Below are 20756 nucleotides of genomic sequence, written 5' to 3'. Positions count from 1 at the left end.
AAATTTTCCTTTGTCTTTTAGGCAAGAGTTCACTTGTATATTGATTTCTTTTCCATTATTCTCGGAATATTCCCTGACGATGGAATCACTGTTTAAATGATAACTAAGTGATAGTGATAGTGCGGTTTATTTAGTATTGCATAAATATATTTTATCGTGATTCTGAATTGTAGCAGTGCTGAGTTTACAGGTTTATGGAGATCTGTAATAATGCTAACTATTAATAAATAATTTCATGATAAGATCCCAGTTGCATAAATTAATAAGAAAAGCTTTGGTCATACAAACATATTAAACTGAGATGGCCCAAGGTTTTTGCCCAACCATGCAACTGCTCTGATTAGCTCATAATATACAGAATGATAGCACAATAACAGTTTAGATGTTATTTTTATGACCTTTTTCTTTGTTAAGTACATTTTAAAGATGCATATTAGAAGTAATTAAGTTATTTTTTCAGCTGCATTTGGAATGCAACAGAAAATGCACTTTACCAAAGGACTGTGTTGGTACAGATATATTTGAAGTTACTTTTACATTTCTTGGATAGCTTTGTTGACATATCAGGTAGAATCAAAAGCCAGAGTGAGAACTGGAAGATCTGAGCACAGAAAGCAACTTGGTCTACATGTTTCTATATTCATACATGGGAAAATAACTCCACCCAGCTTTTGAAATTTATTTTCTACTAAATATGATTTAAAGATATTCTACTGAAAGTGGCTTGGAAGGAATCAAAGTAGAAGCAAAGGAAGAGATCATTGCAAGTACCAGAGCATGTAGTTTTGATAAATTTTGATAGCTACCTATTGATTCAAGACAGAAATAGTCAGAAAATAGGACGATAAAAGACATGATGATGAGGTGTTTATTGATCAGATATAAGATATCTGTGGGAGGTAGTGTCATAACATATGGATTATTATGTCCCTTAAGCTTCCTTTGTTCCTTTTTGCAGGATATTAGTTGATGTTAACAGATACAAGATAGAATACTCACTGGCTTCCTTCAAGCTTTGTCCCTAATTTATGATGATTATTTTTCATCTCAAGGTACTGCACAATAGACTAGCTTCTTTTGTGCTAAACTTCAGAAAAACACTTTTCAAGTCAAGAATGCAATAGAAAAAAAAAGCTTTATAGCCAAAGTCTGACTTCCTAAATATATATTATAATATTTGTCTTCTTTTTATTTTACTATTTTATGCATACCGTACTATTATTTTAAAGAAACTGATTGCTTACTTTTATAGAATTCATTATAAATCTATATGCTTTAAACTCCCCCCCCCAAAAAAAAATTCTTTAGAGAACAATATTAGCTATGTTGCTATGGTGCAATGTGGGGGTGGCTAATTAGACACAGATATATATACACAGTCATCTGGTGTCCATGGCAACTATCAGGCAGAAGAAGAAAAACATTAAGGAAACTTGATTTTCCCTTTTCTGAATAGTATAGCTGTTACGTGTGTTTTGCTTATGAAATTTTGCAGCGATGTTATAGAAAAGTAATTTCATCCTTTAAGAGACGGGAAAGTTGAGCTTGCATGTACTTGCACCTCCATCCAAAAATTAAAAAGAGGCCTCTAGATTACAATGGAAAGCTCCATTTATAATAGAATGCTTTGTTATAGTTACTCTTTGTAGCATGCAGACAAAAAGGGAAGCCAAATGTTGGGCTCAGATAAGGCCAATTCATGTGACTTGAGTGTTTAATGGCTTTTGTACCCTTGTGTTTTTGACAAAACACCTGTTGTGTCTTTAGTGGTGATCAGCTGAAAACACTAGAGTCAGGAGTTGATTTCTCTGTTGTTTGCTTTACCAAAACCTCTAGAATAGTGTTTCTCAACCTTAGCAACCTGAAGATTTATGGACTTCAACTCCCAGAATTCCCCAGCCAGCTATGCTGGTTAGGGAATTCTGAGAGTTGAAATCCACACGTCTTTAAGTTGCTAAAGTTGAGAACCGCTGCTCTAGAAGAACCAACTCTGTTGAGCCTGAATTACAACATATCTGGATAGCTCAATGTAATTAAATAATAACTAGGTCACAGGCATGTGTAATCAGACAGTGATAACAATACTGTTATATACTTTGCCCCTCCCCTTGCCCCTCCAATCAAAGTATTTCATACTTACAAGTCTAGACATTGTGGTGGCTCTATGCGAATAGAATAACATTGGTCACAACAAATAGGAACGCTCAGATGGTGTGTCTGATGGTACCGGTGCAATCACCCATTACATACATGAATACTCTAGGGGTAGTTACTACTGATGGTAACTGAGTAATTACGGTTGACTCTTCAATTATGTCAGGTACAACTTCTTTCTGTGTTCATTACTTGCTTAGTATATAGTCTCCAAATATTATCAGGAGCAATCTCTATAGTAAATGAAAGAGGTGCCATTCATTGCATAATCTTTCAAGTTTATGTATTTGCAATATAGTACATTGCTCTTGTCCAATGTTTCAGTGTGATGGTATTAGTCCACTTGTTTTGGCTATTTGTCCTAAATGCTTCTTTTTTTAAATTAAGTTTGAGGAGTTCCAATCTTGAACATAACTATTGATCTAAGAAAAACATAGTTGGTGTCTGATTTGCTATTCCATGTGCTTCTTTGCAATACACAAACATGAAATTTGCAGGTTTTGATTCAGTGTGATGTGGTTCTCAGGACAAAAAGTGATCTTGGGACTTTGAACAAAACCTTTAGCCAGAAGTTTGTAGCTAGATGATATGAGAAGGTACCTTAGATATATCTAATGAATATTTTACACAATACATTGTTTGTTAGTGATTGTTAGATTCAGAAAATAATCTTTTGAACAGAGCTTGAATATTTCAGAGTGTTTCTGAATAGGCAATATGAAAATGTGAATATTCTGGAAAAGACAATTAAAAATTCGTAAGTGAATAAAAATAAGCCAGTAACACAATCGAAGTGACATCATGAATACCAAAAATGTGTTTATGAACTGCCTTAGAATATATTTTACCACAATTTTTTAAAAAGGTTTCTTCTTATTGCTTCTGGTTAAAGTATTTTGTAAACAATTATGAATGATATTGAACACCCAGGTAGGGCAGAAATAAAGAAGCTAAGCTCTTCGCAGCCTGAGTAAGCAGAATTCAGGGCCAGACATAGGTAGGTCTTAAAAATCATTTCATGGATTCCTAACATCAGCTGAAGCTGAGTAATAATCTGTATGTTATGTCAAGGCAGATGGAGTAGGCAGCTATATTCTTTTGAGGAGAGTGTTAGATGAAATGCTTGACAGCGTGACTTGATCTTACCAGACCTTGTTTTTTTAAATAATATGTCTGTCCTCACTACCTCAAGAAAGATTTGCAAGTTTTAAGGAGGGCAGATCAGAAAGTAAATAATGCACTACAATAGCTATGTGGAAAAGACAGACTTGGAAGAAGACTTCAACCTATTTCAGAAGCTGTAGAACAGGGGTGTCAAACTGCTGGCCCATGGGTCAGATGTGTTATGGCAAAACCACGCCCACCCCATTGCTGGCAATGGAAAAAAAGTCTCAATATGTCACGACACGCCATGGGACATTGCGAGTTTAACACCCCTGCTGTAGAATAATCACAAGCCAGAATGTGGAATAATAGGTATTGGGAATAACAAGCATTAGGAGAAGAAAATGCGTGTAAGAGGATGGTGGGTACTTCGCTGCTTTGATGCTTTGATAGTTAAATTCTGTACAGTGTCCAATGCTGCAAACATGTGTCTGCGCCAGCTTCATACGTGATCTGTCAAAGGCAAGGCAAGTTAACATGCTCACAAGATATCTGAGGTTATAGGTTTGTGAATTCCCTGAATACTACAGTGCAATCTTCATTTGGGATCAGGCTAAGGGTCATTTGTTGTAAGTATAAGTTATAAATAAATCTTTCTCCTCCAAGTGGTTTATGGAACTGCATTTTGTGATACTAGTTTCTGTAAACTTTTGTGCTGATATGAATTTTGGATGTGTTCCTAGCTCTTGTTTCCCTCTCCAGTCTCTTAAAGCAGAACTCTGTGAAGCAGCCTATCTAGTGTTTCAAAGAATAGTAGGAAGAAATAGAGCTTTAAAACGATGACAAGTAACTTTAACACAGCTTTGACTTCAACTAATTGTGCTGATTGTGCAGAATTTCACAGGAGATCCTTAACATGGCTTTTTTTGTTGATCTTACAAAGAAAGGAGCTTCCCCCACACTTAAGTTCCTCAATCCCCCTCTCCTATGTTCCTTCCAAGTTTTCAAAATTTGGCAAACAGTGTGCTGCAGGTGGACATCCAGAGTAGTAGAATGCATTTTTGTTAGGTGATTTCAGGTATGTCAGGCACCAAAGACCACATTTGAAGGTCCAATTAAACTGATGTATTGCTAAAAAGCCTATGCATAGGAATCTTTTCATCTAACATTTATTACCTGCTTGGAGTTAAACAAGAGTCAATAGACTTTAAGGCAGTGGTTCTCAACCTGTGGGTCGGGACCCCATTTGGGGTCGAACGACCATTTCACGGGGGTCGCCAAACAACGCAGTCCGCCATTTTTTTCCCCTTTTCCTTAGCTGTGCTACTCCCTTTTATTCTATTGGCTTTTGAAAGCCAATAGAATACTCTCTTGAATAGAGTCTAATTCTATTGGCTTTCAAAAGCCAATAGGAATTGTCCAGGCTGTCTGTGCCCTGCTGAGCCCACCAAAAGTCCCATTCTGCAAACGGTGCTGCACCAGTTGAGTAGTCCTCGACTTACGACCGGTTGAGTAGTCCTCGGTTGGGAGGTCGCGGCATTAAAAAGGTTGAGAACCACTGCTTTAAGGGAAGCTGGACTTTGTCTGCTTGTGTCTATGTAGGATTCTAGGCTGATCCCTCTTTTAACTCTACCCCCAGGTTCTGTTTGTTTTCCTACAGATAAGAAAAACTGTCATTCATATTTAAAAGAACTGTTTCCTGCCTTAGAGACATCATAACAGCTGTAGAAGCAGTTCAAAAATAGGCAAAATACTGAGGAGAAAACGGCTATTTTCCTCTGTCTATTGTTTTTCAAAACTGGGAAGAAGCAAGATATTACAAAATGTAACTCAATATAATCTATGAATCTGTTTAGTCTAATTTCCAGAATGCCCCAGAACTGTTTACCGAAGAATAGCAGAGAAACTTCAGAATACTTTCAGCTAACATAAATACATGACATTTGCATTTCACCTAAGTGCTAGACTGACCAAATTCAGTCCCAAAGTTTTTTCATTGCTCATTTTGATAAAATATACTAAATATTCAAAACAAATATTTTTACTATGGACAGTAATAGTACAATTCTTTGCAAAATACAACACAATTTCCTATGAATGCAATCCATGATACCCAAGGTTTATCTCTGAAATCTTAAAAATATAGTGTTCAAACCAAGTACAGTTTTGGTTTGCCTTTACCTACCAACAAGCAGTGGCACTGACAAAAATGTTAGCCACATTGTGCAATATGTTTGGATTATGTATTAAAAATATATATGAAAAGCAGGGTCCTTGCCTGGTAAAACTCATAGCAGAGTGAACATAAAAGTGCACAAATATTCAGTAGAAGGGATACTGTAAAACAATAAAGATACAGATCAGGGAAATTATTGTATGAAAGAAAGTGTTATTTGTTTGTTTGCTTGTTTGTTTGTTTATTTATTTATTTATATATTGCCATTCTCCAAATATCTATCACTTCCTGAGTTTTTTGTGGAGTCCTTCATACAAATAAGGTTAAAACGGAAGGGAGGAAGTTGAAAGAAATCAATGAAAGTTGTGAGAGAAATTAGGACTTTGCTAATCTAGGGAAATCCAACTAATCTAGGAAAAAAATCAAGCCTTGGAGAAGTGGCGAACTACTTCAGTTGTATTGTCATGAACACTGTGTATGTTTAACATTCAGATGTGTTTGGATCTGAGATGATGAGAGCTGTCAAATTTGCAGATGACACTAAACTGGCAGGAATAGCCAACACCCCAGAAGACAAGCTCAGGATCCAAAAAGATCTTGACAAACTTGAACAATGGGCCCTATCCATCAAAATGAATTTTAAGGTGGAGAAAAGCAAAGTTTTACATTTAGGCAGGAAAAATCAAAGGTTTAAGCACAGATTAGGTGAAATCTGGCTCAAAAACAGTAACTGTGACAGGGACCTTGGAGTCCTAGTGGACAATCACTTGATTATGAGCCAGCACTGTGAAACAACAGACCAAAAAGTGAATACAATCCTGGGTTGTATAAAACAGATGCGTAGAATCAAAATCATGCGAAGTATTAATACGCTTTATAAAACCTTAATGAGACCACACCTGGAATACTGCAACCGATTTTAGTCACCATACTACAAAAAAGATGTTGAGACTTTGGAAAAAGTACAGAGAAGAGCAACTAAGATGATCAAAGGCCTGGAGACTAAAACATGAAAAATTGCTGCAGGACTTGGGTTTGGCTAGTCTAAAGAAAAGAAGAAACAGGGGAAACATGATAGCAGTATTCCAGTATCTGAGGGGCTGCCACAAAGAAGAGGGGGTCAAATTATTTTCCAAAGCACCAGAGGGCAGGACAAGAAAAAATGGTTGGAAACTGATCAAACAGAGAAGCAACCTGGAATTAAGGGGAAACTTCCTGACAGTGAGGACAATTAACCAGAGGAACAGCTTGCTTCAGAAATGATGGGCTATCCATCACTGGAGATTTTTAAGAAGAGATTAGACATTCACTTGTCTGAGGTGGTATATGTTCTCCTGCTTGAGCATGGGGCTGGATTAGAAGACCTCCAAGGTCCCGTCCAGCTCTATTCTATTCTGTTCCATGTCAGAATCCTTTAATTATAGGAGAATATTACCAAACTTAACATAAGTAGATTTGGAGACAGTGATGCAACTAGAACATGAAATCTTGCCATGAATGGTCCCACTATTTAAAAATATTTTACAAAGGTGTATATAATGTGAGAAACATATACCAAGTGAAACTCTAAATTATCAGTGTGTAAATGAAGAAAACATGTTGTATATCTTGAGAATTAATAAATTTAGATGGGCCAGAATGGCCACTCAGATGATTATATAATACAGTGTGATATCATGCTGCTGTGCTCAGTTATAATCCTATAAATTACCTCAGATCGTATTTATGCAAATTAGTGGATACCATGAATAACAATATAATACGAGTATGTATGCTTACTATGGATAAATAAATAAATACTATGTGTTGCGATTCCTTGCTAGTCAGTGGATCCGGCAGCTGAATCGGAGGAATCAGATAAGGAGGAGGGGCCTGGAGTGACATTAAAGTCAGAGGAAGGCTCTGAGGAGCTCCTAGACTTACAGTTGGATGAGGAGCCTGGCCCCTCTACTCACGCGCAGGCTGAGACACAGCTGTAACGGGAGCCTGAGTTGGACAGTTGAAGGAAGTTGAGACAAATCATGGATGCACGAATGTGCAGGAAAGAGAAGCTAGTAGGACAGGGGAATGCAATGGGATGGCTCCAAAGACAAAGGAGAAGTCATTATGAAGCCATGCCTTGCCTGAATTATAAAAGGGAAGATGTGGGAGGTGCTGGTTGCCAAAGGCAACTGTTCGTGTTGAGGATCAAGTTTCTGTGGACTGTGTTTGTTTGCCTTGGACATTGGCTTAGGTCTGTGAGAATAAAAGGGGTTGGTTTTTTTCTTGTGGTTCCTGCCTGTTTCTTGGAAGAAGGGTTTCTCCTTGTGAGCATAACAAGGACTCATGTAGGCTGGGACTGAACACCATGTTCCTAGTACAGTATTTCTTAACCTACTTTATTAAAATAAAATACAAAGTAATCGTATAGAAAAAATGGAGAAGGGATCAAAAAGGGAAGAAAGAAAGAAAGAAAGAAAGAAAGAAAGAAAGAAAGAAAGAAAGAAAGAAAGAAAGAAAACAATATATTAGATGACATAAATGAAAGAGTCTGCAATTACAGGAAGATTTTGATTGGATAAATTCAACCGTGTAGCAGATAAATTAATAAAATTCTGTGAAGGGAGTTATTTGTTTATTGCCAACATTGGCTTATAAGGCTGCATAAATGTAGATTTTGCCTATGGATGTCCCTGGATGGACAATATTAGAATCAAACAGATTGTATTTCAGAAGATGAAAAAGTGGAATCCAGTGAACCAAGACACTACCACTTTCCAGACAAATGGAAATTCTGTGGAACAGAATATAAATTACTGGTGTGAAATATATAAAATCAAATCAAAAAGTAGATGTGTTAGCAAGATACTAACATACTACAAAAATTAAGAGCAGGGCTAGAAAAATCAGTATAAAGGACAGGTTTGGAACACAACTCATATGAAAGAACACTTGAAAAGCCACACAAAGAGGTAAGAGATATGTGAAAACTGAAGCAGAAAAATATTTCCCAAATCTCAAAGTGGAAAAAAGCTAACTGACTTTCAGTTTCAACTGTTATGGTACCCAGTGAAAAATGGAAGATGAAAACCTTGATCAAGAAGGATGTACAGCAATTAAATGCATGCTTTTAATATGTCAACCCAAACAGTCAGTTAAGAATGTTACATTGAAAAATGTAAGAAGGGAAAGTTGTTTTTAAAAACATCAAAAGTAATCACAATAACATTTACAACTAGAGTAGAAATACTCAAGAATAACTCCAGAAGGGATCTGATAGAGGAAAATGAAACTAAAGAAATATATAAATACTAGTTTGGCACTTTTATAAACAAGCTTACAGAATAATAGAAACATCTGTAGAATGTAAATACTGTATATCCAGGCATCCATTCTATTGGAAAATGATATAAAACAGAAAGAAGATTGACTGTCAGATAAGAAGCACTAGACTCAAATGATATATCCAGTGAATTCTTTAAAGCTGAAAAGGCAAATTATTGTGCTCACAGCTCTATGTTAGCAGTCCTGGAATCCAAAGTTCCATAGAAATCCAGAAATTTGAAAAATATTGGTATACCATGATTGCAGCCTTTGTTAATCTACTGTGTTTTACTTACGTTTTTCTTAAGGATACAAAGGATAATAAAGATTATGTATGTATGTATGTATGTATGTATGTATGTATGTAGGTCTTTGGTTATTCGGGTTTTCTCCCACGTAAAATTGGAAGTGTCTTGGCGACGTTTCGACGAAGTCTCATTCGTCATCTTCAGGCTGGTGCTTTCGGCTTCATGCTTCTAGGAGCAAACATTGTGTCCGACCTACTGAACGGTATGAAGCACTCCTCCCCCTCACTCTTGAGGTGGAGCAGGACAGCTCTCCTCGTGGCGACTTTGGTGCCTGCGTTCCGGATGGCCCGCTTGCTGCACCTGGCCTGGATGCCTGTGTGAAGATTGGAACCTCTGAGGTGGATGATGACTGCAATTGCCCCATTAAGGGTCTCATCACACGTTCCCGAGTAGCACGGTGGACCCGTGAGGGCGCACGCGTGAAGACTGCAGTTGGAATTTCCTCTGAGGGGAGAGTTGAATCGGACGCCAAACTGACAGGAATGAAGATCGTAACGAACTGCTGTGCATCCCATGCACGGAAGGGCGGTGGGTTGGGGGCTATAGGGGAAGATGGGAGCACGGATGGGGTAGCATGCCCCGGGAGAGTGATACGTCGGACACGGGGGAGGGAGATAGCCGGATCTGGGATTTCATCGCAGGATCAGTCTGCAGTTACATAGGTTACTCTGGTGCGAAGTAACATGGAATGCTCTCCTCCCAGCTTAGGAGCCGCGCGCAACAGAGAAGTAATCAGCTGCAGGAACTTAGAACTCAGAAATACATCTGACATGAGTGATGGGAGGATTAATCAGCCGGGTCCCATAACGAGGTCTATGAGCCGTGTGCAGGCGCGTTTGTGCTTATAAACGAGCTCCCCCACCCTCTGGCTTTTAACACCCTGACAATGATGGCAGCAATACAGCCATCGAAAGCTAGGTTATCTATTTATTAAACATTTAATTGTTTTATCTCCTGGTGCTCGTCTTTATCTTTTGAATATGTATACACCCAGGAGACTACGTTCCTCAATTTTTAGGTTTAATTATATATATATATATATATATATATATATATATATATATATATATATATATATATAGAGAGAGAGAGAGAGAGAGAGAGAGAGAGAGAGAGAGAGAGAGAGAGAGAGAGAGAGAGAGAGAGAGAGAGAGAGAGAGATGCAGCTGTCATCCAGTCAGAGGAACATAAGCTAGCCAACCTAAGGTAGATAATGAAAAGAACAAGAAAACAGAAGAAGGAAATTTACCCTTTATTATTGATGACATCAAAGCCTTCAATTATGTAGAATTGTATATTATGCCCAAATGTGGAATTTATTAAAAAAAACTAGACAAGGATGTCTAATTATTATTCTGAGGAAGATCCACAATGAACAAGTAATCACTTTAAGAAGTGAATTTGGAGAAGGAGAATGGTTTAGACTAGAGAGGAAAGTAAACAAGAATATATACTGTCCAAATATATGTTTAACTTACAATAATAATAAGTGTAATATTAGAATGGCAGGCTGAAAGATATGGTAGTTGGAATAAAAATTGGAAGTTGAAGCATTAGGAATTGGAGATACTTTGGTTTGATTTTAATATACACTGCCCAGAGCCAATTTGAAATTGGGCAGTGCCTAAACTGAATAAATTAAATTAAGATGCACATAACAGCATGTTATAAAATAAAAATAAAGAAAACTTAGAAGACAATGCTGTGAAAGTAAAAATGAAACATGAAAAATCCAAGTAAAGTTTGGCTGTCTACTTCAGACATGTTATCAAGGAGATGATGGACTAGGAAACAAAGGTTATGCTTGGTAAAATTGGGGGAAGTAGAAAGGGAAGGCATCTAATAAAGTGGATGAACATGATCAAAGGGATTACTGGAGAGTCCTTGGGAGATTTATATAGTAGTCCTGTACTAAAGTCAGGTCAAGGTGGTGAGCTTATATCTGTATAGTCTCTAGAAGCTGAACCTGAGTTGATTAAAATCAACTAATTAACCCTGTAACATTCCAGTCTGTGTGGAAGCTAATATGCCCTCTATAAATAAATAGAGCATATCTTCTTCACTTACTGTGTTGTGCTGAATGTCACTTCTAATTTTTATAGTAGCACATATCATCAGATATGTACCTTGACTTTTGTCCACAGTTCATGGTATAATGCTCCATAAGATGTTTTAGTAATGAAGATGTACCTTTCTGAGACTACCTAGTCCTTTGTATCCTGTTAGATACCTCTGAGAATAATAATGCCAGCGTGCATCAAGTATTTGCACTAGACTTTTCTTATGAAAGTAGCCACTGCAGACCTACCAAAATAACATTTTAAATGTTTTAATTCTGAAAGTCAGAATTAAATTGTAAAAAATGAATGCATGTTACCAAATCTCTGTTTTATTTTTTTGGCTTTGTGTGATCCAAATTTGAGGTAGATGTTAATTTAACATGATTCAAGATACTGGTTGCTACCTACAAAACCCTACATGCCACAGGACCTAATAGTAATAATAGTAATAATAGTAAAGTTGGAAGGGACCTTGGAGGTCATCTAGTCCAACCCCTTGCTCAGGCAGGAAACCCTATACCATTTTGGACAAATGGCTGTCCAGTCTCTTCTTAAAAACCTCCAGTGTTGGAGCATTCACTGCTTCTGGAGGCAAGCTGTTCCACTGATTAATTGTTCTCACTGTCAGGAAGTTTCTCCTTAGTTCTAGGTTGCTTCTCTCCTTGCTTAGTTTCCACCCATTGCTTCTTGTCCTGCCTTCAGGCGCCTTGGAAAATAGCTTGACACCCTCTTCTTTGTGGCAGCCCCTGAGATATTGGAACACTGCTATCATGTCCCCCCTTGTCCTTCTCTTCATTAAACTAGACATACCCAATTCCAGCAACCGTTCCTTATATGCTTTAGCCTCCAGTCCCCTAATCATCTTTGTTGCTCTTCTCTGTACTCTTTCTAGAGTCTCAACATCTTTTTTACATCGCGGTGACCAAAACTGGATGCAGTATTCCAAATGTGGCCTTACTAAGGCATTGTAAAGTAGTATTAACATTTCACGTGATCTTGATTCCATCCCTCTGTTAATGCAGCCTAGCACTGTGTTGGCCTTTTTGGCAGCTGCAGCACACTGCTGGCTCATATTTAGGTGATTGTCTATTAGGACTCCTAGGTCCCTCTCAACAGTTACTACTATTGAGCAAGGTACCCCCTATGCTATACCTGTGCATTTGGTTTTTCTTGCCTAAATGGAATGAGGTTCCTCCCAAGATTTAAACACCCCCCACTCTTAAATGACTCTGAAGATGAGGCTCTTCACCTGGGCCTTTGGTGAGGATGATTGATGCCCCTTTTCTTCCTTTTCTTTCTTCTCGTCTGATTAGTTTTCTTCGCCATCTTTGTTCTTTTGCGTTGTTTTTCTGTTTTTGCATTATTACTTGTTTTAAATGTTTTTAAACAATTGTAAACTGCCCAGAGTTACTGACAGTTGAGCAATACTGTAGTAGTAGTAATAATAATAATAATAATAATAATAATAATAATAATTGGCATTGACAAATTTGCTATTAGTCAATTGCAAAAGGCGGCCTTATTAGGAACTGCTTCCATCCTGCGACGATACCTGTAATACCATCAAACATCTACTTCTGCCTATCCCAGGTCCTGGGTAAGGACTCGATAGGTAGACAAAATGCCAAATTCAGTCTGAACATCTGGCTGACTGTGCGATGATTGATAATAATAATATTAAAAAATAACATCAAACATCCACATCTGCCTATCCCAGGTCCTTGGTAAGGACTCAATAGACAGAATGCCAAATCCAGTCTGAACCATCTGGCTGACTGTGCGATGATCAATAATAATAATAATAATAATAATAATAATAATAATATCAACTCCTAATAGACAAAATGATCTTGGAAAACTGCAAGAAAAGGAAGACCAATCTGAACGTGGCATGGATTGACTACAAAAAGGCATTTGACTCTCTACCACATGACTGGATAATCAAGTGCCTAGAAATAACAGGAGTCAGTAGAAACATTAGAAAATTTGTGCAAAGATCGATGGCAAAATGGAAGACACAGTTATAGGTCAATGGTGAAAGAGAAGTTAATATCAAGAGAGGAATATTTCAAGGAGATTCATTATCACCACTATTATTTGTTATTGCACTGTTTCCTCTGTCAACAATACTGAATAACTCAGGACATGGCTATCAAACATCAAAAACATCTGCCAGACTATCCCATCTCCTTTACATGGATGATCTGAAGCTGTATGGAAAAACATCATCTGAAATAGAATCGCTGCTCAACACTGTCCGTATATATAGCCAAGATATTGCAATGGAGTTTGGCTTGGACAAATGTGCCACACTTACTGTCAAACAAGGAAAAATAGTGAAAACTGAAGGAATCAAGATGCCCCACTAAAATAACATTAAGAGTCTGGATGAGGAAGATTACTACAAATACTTGGGTATCCTTCAAGCTGACAACATCAAGCACACTGAAGTCAAGAAAAAGATTAGAGGTGAATACATCAAGAGAGTGAAGAAGATCTTAAAGTCCAAACTCAATGGAGGAAATACCGTGAAGGCAATCAACACCTGGGCAATTCCAGTCATTAGATACACAGCTGGAATAGTGGACTGGATTCAAGCAGAACTAAAAGCAATGGATAGGAAGACCAGAAAAATAATGACAATGAATCATGCCCTTCATCCACGCAGTGACATTGACAGACTCTATCTACCAAGGCAAATAGGTGGACATGGAATGCTGCAAGTACATCAGATGGTTGAAGAAGAAAAAATGGCTTTGGAAGAATATCTGAAGGACAATGATGAAGATGCACTAAAATTAGTATATCAGGAAGGCTTACTGACTACTGGAGAGACCAAACTGGCCTACAAGAAAGACCAAATGAAGAACAGAATAGAGGCATGGGAAGACAAAGCACTTCATGGCCAATACATTAAAAAAATAGCTGGGAAAGCAGATAATAACAAGACCTGGCAATGGCTAAGAGCAGGAAAGTTGAAGAAAGAGACCGAGGGACTAATTCTGGCTGCACAAGACCAAGCCTTAAGGACAAATACATACAAAGTCAAAATTGAGAAGACAGCAATAGACAGTAAGTGCTGTCTATGCAAAGAAGCTGAAGAAACAGTGGACCACCTAGTAGCTGCTGCAAGAAGATCGCACAGACTGACTACAAGCAACGGCATAACAAAGTAGCAACCATGGTGCATTGGAAGATCTGCAAGAAATATCATTTGCCTGTAAGCAAGAACTGGTGGGATCATAAAATAGAGAAAGTCATAGAAAATGATAAAGTTAAACTGCTCTGGGACTTCAGAATTCAAACAGACAAGCACTTGCAACATAATACCCCAGACTTAACAATTGTCAATAAAAAGACAAAAAAGTTTGGATAGTGGACGTGGCAGTGCCTGGAGACAGTAGAATAGACAAGAAAGAACTGGAAAAGATAACAAAATACAAAGACCTACAAATAGAAATAGAAAGACTTTGGCAAAGGCAAGCAAAGGTAGTACCAATAGTAATAGGCACTTTGGGTGCAATCCCAAAACAACTGGAGCACCACCTGAACACCATTGGCATTGACAAATTCACCATTAGTCAATTGCAAAAGGTGGCCTTACTAGGAACCGCTTTCGTCCTGCGACTGTATCTATAATAACATCTAACATCCACATCTGCCTATCCCAGGTCCTTGGTAAGGACTCAATAGGTAGACAAAAATGCCAAATCCAGTCTGAACATCTGGCTGACTGTGTAATGATCAATAATAATAACAACAACAATAATAATGAGTTGTTATTGTTATTAAATTTAAATATAACACAGCTGATTGAGTTATGTGTGTATGAGACATAGTAACAAATCAAAGTGTGTGTGAAGGGAAGAAAGTTTTTTATGTAAGACTACTTTTAAAAGGAGAGTCACTGCAGGCATTGTTCTGCCTGATTATTAGGAATTTAAAACATCTCATTTCTCTACTTGATAGATTTAATTTGTGTGCCTGCAGCCTCTCATTATCTAGCATCATGTAACTGTATTGAAACCACGTTTATCCATCCCTCCTCCTGTTTTTCAACTTTCTACACTGTTTGGCAACCTTGAGCTGAGCTAATAAAAAAATGTAGTTTGAAGTTTGTTTGTTTTTCTCATGGTCAGTATGGCTGTTTTTGCTTTTTATGAGACTTCCAGCAATTTATTGGAAACATTTCATCCAGTATGCTGCCTTGCATATGGTAGAGGACAATCCATGCAAACACTTGGCTGAGCCAGAACAGATAAGTATGTCGATTTGAAATTTTATTTTATTACTTGTTCAATGTACTTCATACTCCTGTAAGTCTCACCTCTGGAGAATGAAATCATAATAGAAAACACTCACTATGAGGGTCTGCCTCATTTCTTACAAATAAGCTTTGCAGTTGGGATCTACATTTCACTGCTAATTTCATGGTTAAAAGTCTTTTAGAAAAGTGTTTTTAAACATTTCATTACCTAATTCTGGTGACAATATCAGCTTCTGAGATTCTGGAACCACAAATTTTCATTGGTGCCAAAGTTTCAATGCACAGCATGGAAGAATATTTAAATAACCAATCTCATGAATTATTAATCTGTTCATACACTTTTGAATTATAACATTTTCTAATTGTGCTCCGTTTGCATTTCTGTAAACTTTTTAGCTAACTGTTATTCTTTTTTCCTGTGCAAAGTAAAGATACTTAAAGGAATTATTTAGACATTGCCAAAACTGTTGTGTTTTGATTTCTCTATCTCAGCAGATTTGGAGCCAAATCCGGGTTGCTTCCACATATATAATAGTCCTAAATGGAAGGAGCAGTTTGGAAGCAAACTCAAGAGGCATGGTTAATCCTTTGTTTACCAATCACTTAATTTGTAAATACTGCAGTATAAATTCTGCAATCTGTATTTGAATTAGAGCTATGAATTCCCACCCCCTTTTAAATAATATGCAGAATTAAATCATATTTATGATATGTGCCGATTTCTACTTGACAGTAATATGTTTGTATGAGTTCCTTGCATGTCAGCAATTCCCATGTGAGAAAGCAGATCTGAGTTAAAAATAAAACTGGCAATACTCAAATGTGGAACACTTTTTGCAAGAAAGGAAACTCTCTCTCTGTCCCTCCCTCCCTCCCCCCCCTCTCTCTCTGTGTGTGTGTGATTAATAAAATAAGTAAAGTTTAGAAATTTCATCTGAGAGGATAGTTGTGCATATTTGTATTCAAAATAAACCTTTTGGATCACTTTATTTTTCTTCTTGAATTCAGAAAATAAAATCTTAACACAAAGTTAATTGTGTTAACTTCAGATTTTTGTCATAAGCTTCTTTCTATAAAGTGCCTCACTTTACATTCTCACTTATTTTGGTAGAGTAACACATGTTTCCCAGGTGCAGGGAGTGAGGGAGGGATTATACTTGCTAGAACTGTTCCCCCTGCAAGACCTTTCTTCTGCTGAATAATTATGTTTAGCTAATGTTTCCCTTAGCTATATTTTTCCAACTGAATCTCATTTTATTATTTCCTGTCCATAATTCTGACCTCTTTAGTTTCCCATTATTACTTGCTTCTTGTTCATGGTGAAATTCTGTATTTATAGCATTCAACATCATTTTTGCTTTTCCTTTTGTTATCAACAACATTTTCCCATATTCTGTAGGAAGTAAGTACCCCTTTCTTTCTAGGATTTTTAGTCAGTTGAATTTTGTGCTGTAAATAAAAAAAAAGCTAAATAAAATGGCTGCGAATAGCTACATGGTGAAGGCTGCATATTAAAATGAATAAATTTCAATGATCAACAAACATGGATAAGAAGATGCCTTAAATGCCTGGGATGCCACTTTTGGTGCTTGAAATAATCCTTGAATATACAGGTACTGTTATCAGTCAAATCACTTAAGTGCTTGTGGTCTTGAAGTAGAATCAATTTAAGATTAGGTTGTTACATAAACATTGCAAAAAGTAAGAGTCACCCATGCTATACAAAGCACTGTGGCAATGTATGCAAAAATAATAGAAATATTGGGTCAGCAGAGAACTATATTCTATGAAAGAATTAATTTATTCCAATAATTCAAAATATAGCATAGACTCTATTAAGGACAGGGCTTTCTGTTTTTGTAGTATGGTGACCAAAATTGGTTGCAGTATTCCAGGTGTGGTCTTACTAGGGTTTTATAAAGCGGCGTGATCTTGATTCAATGCCTCTGTTTATACAACCCAGGATTATATTAGCTTTTTTGGCTGCTGCTGCACACTGCTGGCTCATAGTCAAGTGATCATCCACTAGGACTCCCAAGGTCCCTCTCACAATTACAGTTTTTGAGCCAGGACTCATCTAATCTTTACTTGTAACCTTTGATTTTTCCTGCCTAAATGTAAAACTTTGCTTTTCTCCACATTAAAACTCATTTTGTTGGATAGGGCCCATTGTTCAAGTTTGTCAAGATCTTTTAGGATCCTGAGCTTATCTTCTGGGATGTTGGCTCTGGGGAGAAGGGCTGAGAGGTTTTTGAAAGGGCAATGGGAAGTTGGAAAAGGGAAAATATAAAGGATATGAAGTGAGAGCTGATCTTAAGCCCTTTTAGAAAGACAAAGAATGGAATCAGGACCGGATGATGGCAGAAATAGAGATCATTTCCACACTAACAATTAGTAATAATGTATAGCAGGAGTGTCAAACTGCCAGCCTGCGGGCCGGATGCATCATAACGAAACCGTGCCCATCCCATTGCCAGCAATGGCAAAAAAGTCGCAATACATCACGACACATCATGTGACATTGCGAGTTTGACACCCCTGATGTCTAGTCATCTGTTTCCAAATAACTTTATTCTTCCAAATAACAGCAATGGAACCAGGCTTTATATCACCTCAATAATGAGAGAGTGATGCTATGAAGACAGTGTTAAGTCTCTAATGCAGAAATGACCAAAGAGTAAGCCTGAAAGGATGTTGTTATGTAGACAAGGAGAAATAATGCAGAAAATCCAGCTCGGAAAGCAGATCCTACACAGTGAACTGCAGTCTAGCAAAGCCTACTCAGAATACTAGAAACTGGAACAGCATTCAAGATCAGGCAGTGATTTAAGCCTGAACTGGAAACTGGAACAGATTGGAACAGCAGCCAGAGCAACAGAAATTCAGAAGCAGCCTGGCTAGTAGCTTCCTAAGATTAATCTGCATCGGCTTTAGTTGCAGAAAGAGAGGGATGACAGTAGATTAGATGTCCAGCCACAATAACCAACTGTGAAGGATTGATTTTATAGTATCAAATTCAGGGATGCAAGATATGTAACTGAGTGTACACATGTAACTAAGCGTAACTAAGAAAAGTGAAACTCTCAATCCTTTAAGATGTCTGGGAGGCTGAATTAACATATGGGAGGATCATGGGTCCTCTGGAAAGATTTAGACTGGGATTGTGCAGAGAACGTTGGGAGAAAAGGGGTGGCTGGTTGTTCAGAATTAGAATAGTGGATGGGCACTAGGGTGAAGTGGGAGATCTTGAGGGAATTTCATGGCTTGCTAAACATTGCAGCCTATGCTAAGTGAGATGTTTTGATAACAGTTGCTGAGTGAGATCTTATAGAGGGCAGGGGAGGTGTTAAGCAAGAATACAGGAAGGGTAAAATAGAAGGAGCCTACACAAATAGTGTTGGCCCCTTTTTTCTATTCCAGTGGGTCCTCCTGGACTCATGGCTTCTGCTGGAACAAGAGGAAACCATTGTCAGGACCTTTAACTGATTTAGACTTGTGTATCAGATATGGCCCTACTGGATCCAGGAAGTCCCAGAGAGGGTAAAACATATGCCCTAACCAACGCAACATACTCTATGTAGTGATACATAAGAGTACGTTGGATTGCTGCAATATATTCTATGTAGAGTTTCCTCTTAAGATGAACTGATTTCAGATGCAGCAATCAGGAATCTGACCATTGAAATGTTATACTTAACTTGCAGTCTCTGCACTGGTTATTACTTGGTTTCTGAGGCCAATTTGAAGTCCTGATTATTAATTATAAATCTGAAAATGCTGTATGGCTGGGATATGGCAGGGATTGCTGTCCTAAACATGATTCCACATGCTGCCTCTAGAGGTATGGCTGCAACTTTTCACATTTTGCAATGCACTGAAAATTTGTTTTGGTTGAGTGGCCATTTAATTAAACTATCACTATGACTACTTGGAATTTTTAATAATTTGCAGCCCAGAGGGTTTTTTAAAGATTTTAAAGATTTTTTTTAAGCATTTGATAAATGCTATTAAGTAAGTAAATAAATAAATTGTGGGCTGTACAAATAATGGTATTCTGACTTAGTAGGATCATAATACCCTGTTCCAGAGAGTACTTGAACCATCAGGCTAAGTAAAGTTTCTGAATTGCTTCAAGGATAAACTTGAAAATATTATTCATTATATTACATTCTATTACACACAGAGAAAGATATATATTCAAATATTATATACATGGTAACATAACAGAAAGAGGAAGCAAAGCCATCAGTGTCTCTGTACATATCAAGTTGCAACTGGTTGGATGTGATGAAAGAGAATTTTGTGGCATGAAGAAACTGATGACACCATACTTTATCTCTCTAAATCTCATCCATTCACTCCTCCTGATGGAACCCAAAACATAACTGCTGTGAAATCAACAAAAAGCTCAGCCCATTATCTCCTGGCCATCCAAATACACTTGGAATTATCCTAAGACCTGCACCCAATTTAGAAAACTTCAGAAAAATAGCTGAAAGCCACAAAGACTCCAGAATAATCAATAAGGTCATGTTCCTAGTCTATTTGTGTTATATTTGTTTTGTTTTTTAAATAAAAATCATAAATATTGAGCCTGACTAGTTGAATCAAGATGATTTTGATTTAAGACAACACAGTTTTTGTCTAGTGTGGTAACTTTTGAAAATGATCCAGTCCTTTTCAAAGCTTTAAGAAATATTTGTTAATTTTCTGCCCATCCCCAAAAGCTTACAACAGTTTATAAGGTAACCAGATCTTGGTTTATCCTCCACATCTGATAAGTAGTTTAGATTGTGACAGAAGGTGACTTGTCTAAGGCCACCCAGGAGCCCTGTTATTTCCACTTCCAGCCTCTGCCGACATTGTACATAGGAAGATTAGAAGGTGTCTGGATGTGAGGAGAAGAGTATCAATTTTATGCTTATAGAAGACAGAGCCTCTCTGTTTCCCTCCAAACAAAGTAAATTCTCTACATAAGAGCAAGTAAGCCATACTATGCCACTGCTATTGGTTTTTTATGTAGGTAAAGTTTATTAGCAATCGCTCAATAGCAGCATGTATTCCTGTTTCTTGTTTGAAAGAGTCTTTAGGGAGTTGAAAGTGAAATAGAAATTAGTAGCTGATTGGTGAATCAGAGAAGGAGATTGAGCAAGTATGGAAATGGGAAAGCAGACTGAGATCTAGGTGTGCTCAAGATTAAATGGGCAAAAAAGTGTGTGTGTGTGTGTTTGTGTGTGTGTGAGAGAGAGAGAAACTATAGATTTATTCTGCAATGATGTAAACATTTAGATATTCAAAATGTATGTAGTGATATACTAAAACTATTTTCCTATAGTTTTTATTATTTTATTATTAAAACTATTTTATATGTTAAAACTATTTTA

The 20756-nt window shown here is 37.3% G+C and overlaps 1 protein-coding gene across 3 annotated transcripts in view; it reads left to right on the top strand.

Annotated features, from left to right (window-relative positions):
* The window catches only part of GAS7 (growth arrest specific 7), a 145064-nt gene that overhangs the window by 21961 nt on the left and 102347 nt on the right, over nt 1-20756 (top strand). Inside the window, exon 1 of one of the 3 annotated variants that reach the window (XM_039327954.1) lies at nt 19945-20355. The exons of the other annotated variants lie outside the window; for them this stretch is intronic. The gene's annotated coding sequence lies outside the window, so the exon portion shown is untranslated. Of the gene's footprint in view, nt 1-19944; nt 20356-20756 lie in introns of those variants that run through there. 3 annotated transcript variants of the gene reach the window in all.

This window comes from Crotalus tigris, unplaced genomic scaffold (genome assembly GCF_016545835.1).
Source record: "Crotalus tigris isolate CLP2741 ecotype Arizona unplaced genomic scaffold, ASM1654583v1 scf7180000024370.6872682, whole genome shotgun sequence".
Classification (NCBI taxonomy): Eukaryota; Metazoa; Chordata; class Lepidosauria; order Squamata; family Viperidae; genus Crotalus; species Crotalus tigris.
The sequence above is the reverse complement of the archived record's forward strand: the minus strand, read 5'-3'. Positions and strand labels throughout refer to the sequence as shown.